General features: G+C 58.0%; 1 protein-coding gene across 2 annotated transcripts in view; it reads right to left on the bottom strand.

Annotated features, from left to right (window-relative positions):
* Positions 1-12,359, bottom strand: part of LOC140425427 (E3 ubiquitin-protein ligase RNF144B-like) — a 117,327-nt gene that overhangs the window by 19,383 nt on the left and 85,585 nt on the right. The gene's annotated exons all lie outside the window — the stretch shown is intronic.

Below are 12,359 nucleotides of genomic sequence, written 5' to 3'. Positions count from 1 at the left end.
ACTTCAACATCATTATAAATAACTCTATGGGCCACAATTGTGACTCAGCTTTGAGCATTCAGAAGGGTACCGTAACTGGGCAGAGTACATAAATGTTTGTATTTTACACCCATTAAAATAGTTTATTAAACTAATCTCACGGATGACAATGCCACATGCTGCAGCTTTGTAATATCCCTGCTGCTCGACAGATACAACTGTGGCTGCTGGAACTGAGACAGTTTGGCACAAACCCATGATGTGCACACTTCCATTAATGGGAAAACCTGCCTTTTGGCTCGTATCTGTAATCCCACCTCCTCCCACAAAGGAAAAATTGCACAATGTATGCTCTGAATCATCCTCCATTAATCGAGGAAATCATGTCAGTTAAAAATTACTATATTACATCCCAATTAAAATAAATGAGTAAATCAATTTAATAATCATAAGGCTTTTGTTTTAAAAACCTGCACACGTTGTGTTCACTTCCATTAAATTAATACTCCCAGATATAAACAAAGAACAAAGAAATGTACAGCACAGGAACAGGCCCTTCGGCCCTCCAAGCCCGTGCCGACCATACTGCCCGACTAAACTACAATCTTCTACACTTCCTGGGTCCGTATCCTTCTATTCCCATCCTATTCATATATTTGTCAAGATGCCCCTTAAATGTCCCTATCGTCCCTGCTTCCACTACCTCCTCCGGTAGTGAGTTCCAGGCACCCACTACCCTCTGCGTAAAAAACTTGCCTCGTACATCTACTCTAAACTTTGCCCCTCTCACCTTAAACCTATGCCCCCTCGTAATTGACCCCTCTACCCTGGGGAAAAGCCTCTGACTATCCACTCTGTCTATGCCCCTCATAATTTTGTATACCTTCACCACCCAGGAAGACAAGGGAGCAAATCCAGGGAAAGATTAGTTTCTCTCTGTTATACACTACCTAACTTGGGAGTTAAGTTGTCATTCAAAGTTGTGGAACTCTCGAACCTTCGCCATTCTGACTACAGCAGCTCAAAAAGGTGGCTTACTGTCACCTTGAGGGGGTAATCAGGGTTGGGCAATAAATGCTGGCTTTGCCAGTGACAACCACATCCTGACAAAGATTTTTTTTTTTTTTAAATCGACAGCAGACTTGCATATTCCTTTAAATAAAATGCTTAACATGTTTGCAAGGATCGAGTATATGAAATATATGCCTGAGTTTGTTTTTTGCCACCAGCCATCAGATAAGAGTTTAGCATGTTTATACCCTCCCAAGAGTGGTATTCTAAACCAGCAATTAACTAAAGACAGACAGGCGGAGGAGTTACTTAACAATGCTGGGAACTGACTTGAAGACACGTGGCTGATTAACTACAAATCCCACTGCTGAGCATTTTTAAATAAAGGGGGAAAAAAACTAATAAGAGGACAAATGCACATCATCAAAAAAAAAAACTACTGGCAATTTTTCACCGATATGGAAACAGCTATAGGAAGTCGCCAGAACAGAACAGCTGGTGTGCAAAGTCATGCAAAACAAGAAACCTCGGGTTTAATTGTCGGCTTCTACAGAGTTCGCTGACCTCATCAAGTAGCAGGTGTGGTGGTAACATTGGCCTCAGTATCCTTGGGCTAAGAGCAGGAAACTAAAGTTCCCCCAGAGAATTGAGATTCCTTTCTCCCAGACAAAAAGTGTGGATCTGTAGATAGAAAGTAAGGAAGGCAAGAAGCCTTCACTGGCTTCACTTTCCAGTGTCCATCATGAAGAGCTGGCACCGCCGCAAGGTGTTGCAGAACTGGATGGAGCTTGTGGAGTGGTAACCCATGGTCGCAGCCCTCAATCACCAAAAGTCCAGGTCATGAGGGGGTAAAACATCTTGGGCGTCATTCTCCGCCGGCGGGAGTCTCCGTTCTGCCGGCGCCTGGGGGTTTCCCGACGGCGTGGGGCTGCCCCACAATGGGAAACCCCATTGACCGGCCGGTGTTACGGAGACTCCCGCCGGCCGGTCGGCGCAGAAATGGGGCGGGGCGGGTAGGAGAATTTCGCCCCTGAATATAACTCTGACCATGGGATCTCCCGGTGTGCAAATCAGCAGCCCCATTTCCCAAAAGTAGCTACCTCCTCTCCTAGGGACGACACATCAAACAGTGCTTCATTGACCGTGAACTGCTTTGAAACACGTGGAAGCTGTAGAAAGCATTCTAGACATCGCATTTATATCTACAAAAGTGGTGCTTCACTTGTAAAAGCTGATTCTTGCACCAGTGACTGCACAAGAAGACTATAAGCTCGTTAAAAGGGATTTACTTTTAATAACCAATATATTATGCCAGTGGCTCCAAACGGTGGATTTTTCTTTTGAGATAGGGCATGAATAGACAAATAGGAGCTCCCCCTTGTTTGAAGTGGATGCACCATCAACGTGAGACATCACATATGAATGGGTTGGTTATGAACCAATATAACATCATCACACAAGTGGCTGCCAAGTTACCATGGTACTGAATCCACAGTTACAAGGATGACTGTAAACTTCCTAATTGTAGCATTACCTAGGAAGGAGGAGACAAAACAAACTTCTCAGATTCCTACTTGAACTCAGTGACTCCCGGTGTGTACCTGTCTGTGTGTGTCACTCACTTCCACATTCACTGCCTAAATTCATAGGTGAAGAACGAACACCAAGAAAACTCTGTTCCCTGTTGCTCGGACTACTTCATCCCTACCACTCCCAAAAGCGCTCGCCTCCACCTTTGTTACCATCACCCTCTACATCGCCAATGTACACCTTTCCAGTCTCCCAAACCCACCCTACACAAATTTCAACTCCTCCAGTGATCCACCATCACTGTCTTTACAGACAACTGCTGGCTGCCTGGCCCTCAATTCAAAACCTTGCTCATCGCCACCTTCAAGGGCAGTTTGGGATGGACAATAATTCTGGCTTGCCAGTGACATTCAAATCCCACGAACGGATTTAAAAAAGCAGGTCTTCCAAGGCCTTGTTCCAAAAAAAACCTCGTCAACTTCCTTCAACCCTATATCCCAACTCATCTTCTCACGAGGCACCGTCCCACTCGAAACTCTTCACTTTCCATCACCTCCTCAAAACGTGCCTTTGCAACCATACCTACCACCACAAAAAAAACAAATTCCAAGATGGCGCCGGAGCGAAGTGACTTCTTGCAAGCTTTGCCCAGCATATCCTCTAATTCTATCTTTTACTCTCGTTCTATGCTTTAAAACTTCATTCTAACTTTACATTCTGCAGTCTCTCCTTCCTTCCCTATGTACGGAATGCGTGGTCTGTACAGCATGCAAGAAACAATACTTTTCACTGCATACTAATGCATGTGACAATAATAAAATCAAATCAAGTCCTTCCAACTTCTGTTCAGTGTCCACTTCCTCCATGTGAAATACTTTTGGGATATTCAGTCCATTAATGAAGCTAACAAAGCACTAGCTTATGTCAGCTTGCTGAGTGGAGCGCTGAGTGGAGCACTGAAGGATGCTCTCGGTACCATATCCCAACAGGTTCAACTCCTTCAGGCAAGGAAGGGAGGTCAGAGGAGGAGCAGCGGGGAAAAGTTAATTTAAAAGAAAAAACCCTGCATTGGCTACAATTGAGTGTAACAACCAGGAAAGCTTTAGATGAAGTGGGTGGGGAGAAATGGTCTTAATTGGCAGGAGAGTTTGTAACCAGAGGACACAGATTTAAGATAATTAGAAAAGAACCTTGGGGGGGGGGGGGGGGGGGGGGGAGGAGAATGATGAGGAAACCTTTTTTAAAAATATTATGATCTAAATGCACTGCCTGAAAGGTTGGTGGGAAGCAGAATCAAAATAAACTTTCAAAAGGGAGTTGGAGATATAGGGCGACATTCTCCGACCCCCCGCCGGGTCGGAGAATCGCCGGGGGCTGGCGTGAATCCCGCCCCCGCCGGTTGCCGAAGTCTCCGGCACCTGAGATTCGGCGGGGGCGGGAATCGCACCACGACGGTTGGCGGGCCTGTGTTTCTCAATCCTTCTGTCAAAGGGAACAGTTGCACTCCATCTACTCTGTCCAGACCCTGTTAATGTGGCACTTTATAGTAGGCCTTTCGGAAATCCATGAACACCAGATCAACTAACTTACCCTTGTCAACCCTCTGTTACCTCATCAGAAACCTCCTGCATACTGTATTCACTGCTCACAATGCGTTCTCCTCTACACTGGGGAGTGATTGGGGATAACTGCTTTGCAAAGCACCTCCATTGAGAATGTGAACATTAACCCTGAGCTTCCGCTGGTCCTCCATTTTAATTCTCCATCATTCTCTCACACTGACATCTTGGCGGAATTCTGCCTTCCGGGGACTAAGTCCCCACACCGGCAGGAAAACCGGCGCCAACGACTCCGGCGTCAACAGGCCCCCAAGGTGAGAAATTCTCACCTGTCTCAGGGGCTAGGTGGATGCCGGAGTCGTTGGCGCCGCTCCAGCCAGCACCAAATGGACTGCGCGAGTTCGGGCATGCGCAGAACGGCCGTTGCGATCTCGCGCAGGCACGGAACCGCCGGCGTGATTCGGCGCATGCGCAGACCCGCCGTCGTATTTTGGCACATGCGCGGGGAGGTTCTCTGCTCTGCGCCGGCCATGGCGAAGCCCTACAGGGGCCGGCGCGGAAGGAAGAAGTGCCCCCACGGAACAGGCCCACCTGCAGATCGGTGGGCCCCGATCGCAGGCCAGGACACCGTGGGGGCCCCCCGCTGGGTCAGATCCCCCCACGCACCCTGGAGTATCACCCCTGCCTACTTAACTGCCAGGTCCCGCCGTGTGGGACCATGTGTAACCCACGCCAGCAGGACTGGTCAAAAACAGACGGCCGCTCGGCCCATCAGGGCCAGGGGAATTGCCAGGGGGGCCGCTGCCAACGGCCCCCGACCAGCGTGGCGCAGGTTCCACCCGAAAAACGGATCCGGAGAATATGGGAACCGGCGTCGGGGCGGCTGAGCGGGATTCGCACGGCCCCCCCCCCGGGGATTCTCCTGCCACTCGTCTTCTTCCTGCTGCAGGGTTCAGTGCAAGCTCAGGGAACAGCACATAATTTCTTGATTTCAGACTCTACCCTTCTCTGGACACATCTCTGTCTTTACTTGTCACATTATCACTCCATTTCGCACTCTTTTTGTCATTTAAATTCTCCTCTATCTTCAACCCGCCCTACCACACACCTTCCCCTTTTAGCCTTTTTCCACCCTCCTCCAGCATATTACATTCCTAACCTGCCAGAGCTTACTTGTCGCACTTCCTGCATATTCTTTCACGGGATATGGGTGTTGTTGCCTGGGCCAGCAGTTTTATTGCCCATCACCAATTGCCCTGGAGAAGGTGGTGGTGAGACGCCTTCTTGAACCACTGCAGACCATGTAGTGTAGGTCCACCCACAGTGCTGTTAGGGAGGGTTTTTTGGCCCAGTGACAGTGAAGAAACTGCAATACGCTTCCAGGTCAGCATAGCATGGAAGGGAACTTGCAGGTGGCGGTGAACCCATGCACCAGCTGACCTTGTCCTTCAAGGTCGTAGAGATTAATACCAGCAGTGGTGGGATGAGACCTTAAGTCTGCAATTAATGCCTACTCAAGGGCCTCAATTGGCAGCAGGGCAGAAAAGCCATCCACAGGCCTTACCCCCACAGACGAATCAAGCAGAGATGGGAAGGGAGCAGGGCACCTGCTACCCTCGCAACCAACTAGAAGCCCCCCTGCCACCAAGCTTGCCACGACGGATGGCACAATATTCCACCCATGATAAAACAGTGAGGAAGATGGTAATCGACCTTCAGTTGGATATATACTGGTTGGTGGATTGGGTGGACACATGGCAGATGAAATGCAAAACAGAAACGTATAGGTGGAGGAAGGCAATACATGCTGATTTTAATGGGGATAGCAGAGAGAGGCAGGGGGTGATTTGTGAACAAATCTTTGAAGGTGACAGGACAAGTTAACAAAAAATATGGAGTCCAGGGGCGTCATTCTCCGACCCCCCAGAGGGTCGGAGAATGGCCGTTGGCCGCCGTGAATCCCGCCCCCGCCGGTTGCCGAAGTCTCCGAAGGGAGAAAAGTCGGCGGGGCGTTAATGGCGCCGCTGCCGCGGAGAGTGTCACGGGTCTGCGCAAGGCAGCCGATTTTCGGCCTGCCGATATTCTCCCTTCCGGATGGGCCGAAGTCCCATCGACGTGATGACCGTTCACGTCGACGTGAATCAAACCTCCTTTTCATCGGCGTGACCCGGTGCTCCAGGCTCACGCCGACCAGCGTGGAGGTGAGTGACGGCCTGGGGGGTTGGCTCTGGGCAGGCAATGGCGTGGCCGCAGTCTGATTGCGTGAGGAGAGGTGTGTCTCGGCTTGTGTGTGTGCGTGTGTGTGTGCGCGGCGGGGGGGGCGGTGGTTAGAGTAGACTGGGCTCCGGGGGAGTGCCGAGAGGGGGTCCGTGCCGGGGTGGAGGTTGGGGGGGGGGTCCGTGCCGGGGTGGAGGTTGGGGGTTGGGGGGTCCATGCTGGGGTGGAGGTTGGGGGTTGGGGGGGGGGGTCCGTGCTGGGGTGGAGGTTGGGGGGGGGGGGTCCGTGCTGGGGTGGAGGTTGGGGGGGGGTCCGTGCCGTGCCGGAGGTTGGGGGGGGGGGGGTCAGTGCCGGGGTGGAGGTTGGGGGGGGTCCGTGCTGGGGTGGAGGGGTCCGTGCCGGGGTGGAGGTTGGGGGGGGGGGCCCGTGCCGGGGTGGAGGTTGGGGGTTGGGGGGGGTCCGTGCCGGGGTGGAGGTTGGTGGGGGTGGGTCCGTGCTGGGGAGGAGGTTGGGGGTTGGGGGGGGGGGGGGGGGGGGAAGAGTCCGTGCTGGGGTGGAGGTTGGGGGGGGGGGGGGGGGTCCGTGCCATGCCGGGGTGGAGGTTGGGGGTTGGGGGGTTCCGTGCTGGGGTGGAGGTTGTGGGGGGGGGGGGTCCGTGCTGGGGTGGAGGTTGGGGGGGGTCCGTGCCGTGCCGGGGTGGAGGTTGGGGGGGGGGTCCGTGCCGGGGTGGAGGTTGGGGTGGGGTCCGTGCCGGTGTGGAGGTTGGGGGGGGGGGGGTCCGTGCCGGGGTGGAGGTTGGGGGGGGGGTCCGTGCTGGGGTGGAGGTTGGGGGTTGGGGAGGGGTCCGTGCTGGGGTGGAGGTTGGGGGGGGGGTCCGTGCTGGGGTGGAGGTTGCGGGGGGGGGGGGGGGGTCCGTGCCGTGCCGGGGTGGAAGTTGGGGGTTGGGGGGGGGTCCGTGCTGGGATGGAGGTTTGGGGGGGGGTCCGTGCTGGGGTGGAGGTTGGGGGGGGGGTCCGTGCCGTGCCGGGGTGAGGGTTGGGGGGGTCCGTGCTGGGGTGGAGGTTGGGGGGGGGGGTCCGTGCTGGGGTGGAGGTTGGGGGGGGGGGGTCCGTGCTGGGGTGGAGGTTGGGGGGGGTCCGTGCTGGGGTGGAGGTTGGTGGGGGGGTCCGTGCTGGGGTGGAGGTTGGTGGGGGGGGTCCATGCTGGGGTGGAGGTTGGGGGGCGGTCCGTGCTGGGGTGGAGGTTGGGGGGGGGGGGTCCGTGCTGGGGTGGAGGTTGGGGGGGGGTCCGTGCTGGGGTGGAGGTTGGGGGAGCAAGTGAGTTGGTCCACCTGGCCAGGTGCCAGCCTCCAACAGTTGGACCCATGCGGTCCATGCCACCTGGCTGGGGGGAGGAGGCGATATGGGGAATGATGACATGTCATCGTTCCCCTCCCCCCCACCAGACCGTCATGTTTTCAGATCATCCAGCGATGTTGGCCGCCGTGGTGGCAGCCGCTCATGTCTATGTTGCCCTGGATGAGGAGGAGAGGAGGAGGAGGAGGAGCGTGCCAGAGAGGCGGCGCAGGCTGCCGCAGAGGGGCAGGTGGCAGCCGCCCAGGCTGGAGGGACACCTGACCGACAGGACGAGGAGGGGGAGGAGGACGTCGCGGCCCCACGGCAACGGAGGCACCCGAGGGCGCCCCGTGTGTACCGGCCCCGGCAGTCATACCAGGACCTCACGGATCGGGAATGCAGGAGGAGACTCCGGATGAGCCGGGAAACCGTGGCACACTTCTGCCACCTGCTGGCACACCTGTCACCGCGTGGCACTGGCGGGGGGACACCCTCTCCCAGTGTCCGTCAAGGTTACGGTGGCCCTGAACTTTTATGCAACGGGGTCATTCCAGGCACCGAGTGGGGACCTGTCCGGCATATCGCAGACATCGGTGCACCGGTGCATCCGGGCAGTGACAGATGCCCTATATGCCATGGCGCACCGCTACATCCGCTTCCCCGTGGACCGGGCCAGCCAAGATGCCCGGGCCGTGGGCTTCTCTGCCGTTGCCGGGTTCCCCATGGTCCAGGGCGCGATCGATGGGATGCACGTCGCCGTGCGGCCACCTGCAGATAACAGGGCCGTGTTCACTAATAGGAAGGGGACCTATTCGATGAACGTACAGGTGGTCTGCGACCACCGCATGATGATCCTGCACGTCTGCGCCCGTCACCCAGGCAGTGTACACGACTCATTCGTGTTGTCGCGGTCATCCATCCCCGGCATGTACGAGGGACGCCATCCCCGGCTGAGGGGCTGGTTGCTGGGCGACAGGGGCTACCCATTGCGATAATGGCTGATGACGCCTATACGGAGGCCACACAATGAGGCGGAGAACCGCTACAATGATGCCCATGTAGCGACAAGGGGAGTGATCGAGAGGTGCTTTGGTGTGCTGAAGATGCGTTTCAGGTGCCTGGACCTCTCTGGGGGCGTCCTCCAGTATCGGTCAGATAGGGTCGGCCGCATCATTGTGGTGTGCTGCGTCCTGCACAACATAGCCCAGCAGAGGGGCGATGTGCTGCAGGCAGAGGAGGGCGGAGTGGAGGAGCAGCAGGAAGAGGCACAGTCCTCCCCAGATGAGGGGGATGGGGGCAATGGTCAGGGCAGACGGGGTAGACACAGGCGGGTGGCTGTCCACCGTTACCGGCTGGCCCAGCGGGCACGGGACAGACTGATAGACGCCCGCTTCACTGACTAGATGGGCGTGGGAATCGGGTAGTATAGCCACAGACCGCACACCATGACAACAGCCGACCACCCACACCCCCCACACATCCACCCACCCAGCACCCTCACCCCCCTCCCCAACCCCACCCACCCCACCCGCATGCACACCACCCCCCCCCCCCCCATTGCCGATCCACCTGCGGCACAACGGGCCGGGCTCACACAGTTGCGGGTGGACGCGTGTCTATCGCAGGCCATGGAGGATGATGACAACCCGCCCTGCGATGAGCTCCTGGCTCTACATCGTTGGACTATGTCTGACCCATGGCCACAGTACCACCATCCATCCGGACCATCCCTGCATGCGGCTGTGACACTGCAGCGCACGGTCCCGTCCTCTGCCCGGGGGATGTTGGTGGCGGCCCAGGGGGAAGGGGGCAGACTCACCTGGGGCTGAGGTAAGACCACCCCTCACACACACACTTGCGCTCAACGTACATGACACCCCCGCACACTTTGGACAGAGCACAAAGGCAGCTTCGGTAGGTGTAACATTGACTTTAATAACCAAAGGAGTTCATGCACGTGCCCTAGCCCCTAAAACTCATCTGTGCCCTGCACCCGTGCCAACTTACTCAGTGTCTAATTGTTTGGCCTTACGGGCCCTTTGACTACGTCTACGTTATTCCCCAGACGGTACAGCAGAACTGCAGGTGGACTCCTGTGATTCCTGCCCTCTGACACTGGATCCCTTTAGCGGCCGTTTCCTGGGGCGTCCTGGCCTAGATGGGCCAGGCTGCGGCCCGGGCGACTGGGATGGCGAGCTGCCAGCCTGTCCTGCCCGTTGCCCACCCGATGCACCTGGGACGGAAGGGGGGGGGAGTCCGAGGTGTCGCGGTGTACCGGGACCTCCCCTACAGAGGGAGCCGGGACGGAACACACCACCTCCTCCTCCCTCGGGGTGCCCGATGGCCCCCAGGCCTCTACATGGGTGGGGGATGCGAACTGACTGGCCATCCGACGCCCCCCCGACATCTGGCGCTGCCAGTCCTGGAGGCCCGTGCTGGTATCGACAGGGGTCTGCAGGTTTGCAGCCATGGAGCCCAGGGGGTTGTCAAACCCTGTCTGTGACAGTGCGACGCCGGCTCGCACATGGCCACTGGCGCCGATGCCCTCAGCGATGGCCTGCAGAGACTGGGCCATGGCCTGCAGAGACTGGGCTATGGCGTTGCGCGCCTCTGCCATCTGGCGCTGGCACTGGCTCATGGCCTCCTGTGAGAGGGCAGCCATGTCCTGGGCCACAGACGCCGCCTGCATGGCAGGCCCCAGGCCTCGCAAACCGTTGCCCATGTCTGACACCGTCGCACCCATTGCCTCCACCGCGGACGCCACCCTTGCGGTGTCAGCCTGGGTGCACGCATGACCGGCACCACTCCCAGCTCCTGGACGCGGGTGGACTCCTCCACCTGCGACCGCAGCCGCCGCAAGCCGCCCGTCACCCTCTTCGCTCGTCTCCGGGTCGGTGGTTGCATCGGATCTATGTGTGGGTGTGGTAACTGCAGGAACCCGGGATCCATCTGGGCGGCAGATGTTCGCTTGGGCTGGGCTGCCCTCCGACCGCCCGGTCCCTCTGCTGCTCCTACCTCCACCTGCTGTACCAGGACGGCTGTGTTGTGCGCACCAGTGAGTGTACCAGACGCCTCATCACTAAAGTGCCCAACCGTGGTGAGTGTTTCTGCGATGGTGGAGGGTGTTGGTGACAGCAGTGGCGTTGTGTCGTGCTCTTCGTCCCACTCTGAGTCCATGGCACTTTGGGGTGGGGGTTCGTCTCCACCCATCCACTCTGAGTCACTGTCCGGTATTTCGTCTTCCTGGGTAGTGCTGTCCCGGGTAGGGGTGTCCTGGGTAGCGGTGTCCTGGCTCGGATGTGACGGGGGCCTGTGGCTGCCCCCCTCGTCGCTGGGTGGTCGCTCCCGCACGTGACGGGGGTGTCGTCTCCCTGTTGCTCCAGGTCTCTCCGTCTCCCGTGGTGTGCGAGGGGCATCCTGCGGGCGTCGCATGCTGGAGGGTCCGGGTCTCTCCGTCTCCCGTGGTCTCCGAGGGGCATCCTGCGGGCGTCGCATGCTGGAGGGTCCGGGTCTCTCCGTCTCCCGTGGTCTCCGAGGGGCATCCTGCGGGCGTCGCATGCTGGAGGGTCCGGGTCTCTCCGTCTCCCGTGGTCTCCGAGGGGCATCCTGCGGACGTCGCATGCTGGAGGGTGCAGGTCTCTCCGTCTCCCGTGGTCTCCGAGGGGCATCCTGCGGGCGTCGCATGCTGGAGGGTGCGGGTCTCTCTGTCTCCTGTGGTCTCAGAGGGGCATCCTGCGGGCGTCGCATGCTGGAGGGTGCGGGTCTCTCCGTCTCCTGTGGTCTCCGAGGGGCATCCTGCGGGCGGTCTGCATCTGCGGGGATGGGTGCCTGGACGTTTGGTCCTGCGATACACAATGAAGCATGCATGGTTAGACATCAGGCAGTGATCAGGTGATACGGGGGAGGGAGATATAGGGGAGGGGGGATATGGGGACGGGCTGTCGGTGGCTCACTCGCTAGTACGCCCCCGACCTCTGCATCAGCAACCTCCCGGTCCTCAGGTCCGCCAGCCAGTTCCAGGGCCCTTTCCTCATGTACGGTCAGTGGCCTCTCATCAGCGGGCCCTCCTCCAGTCCTCACATGCTCCCTATTGTTGTGTGCGCGCTTCTCCTGTGGGGGGGGGGGGGCAGGGGTAAAAGGCAACAGTGTTAGGCAGGTATATGAATGCACGCCATCGGTTGCGCGTGCATTGCAGAGGTTAAGGTTAGGGCTGGATTCACTTGGGGGGAGGATGGATATGGGGGAGGATGGATATGGGGGAGGATGGATATGGGGGAGGATGAATATGGGGGAGGGGGGATATGGGGGAGGGGGGATATGGGGGAGGGGGGATATGGGGGAGGGGGATATGGGGGAGGGGGATATGGGGGAGGGGGGATATGGGGGAGGGGGATATGGGGGAGGGGGGATATGGGGGAGGGGGGATATGGGGGAGGGGGGATATGGGGGAGGGGGGATATGGGGGAGGGGGGATATGGGGGAGGGGGGATATGGGGGAGGGGGGATATGGGGGAGGGGGGATATGGGGGAGGGGGGATATGGGGGAGGGGGGATATGGGGGAGGGGGGATATGGGGGAGGGGGGATATGGGGGAGGGGGGATATGGGGGAGGGGGGATATGGGGGAGGGGGGATATGGGGGAGGGGGGATATGGGGGAGGGGGGATATGGGGGAGGGGGGATATGGGGGAGGGGGGATATGGGGGAGGGGGGATATGGGGGAGGGGGGG

The sequence above is a fragment of the Scyliorhinus torazame genome, chromosome 6, assembly GCF_047496885.1.
Source record: "Scyliorhinus torazame isolate Kashiwa2021f chromosome 6, sScyTor2.1, whole genome shotgun sequence".
NCBI lineage: Eukaryota > Metazoa > Chordata > Chondrichthyes > Carcharhiniformes > Scyliorhinidae > Scyliorhinus > Scyliorhinus torazame.
The sequence above is the reverse complement of the archived record's forward strand: the minus strand, read 5'-3'. Positions and strand labels throughout refer to the sequence as shown.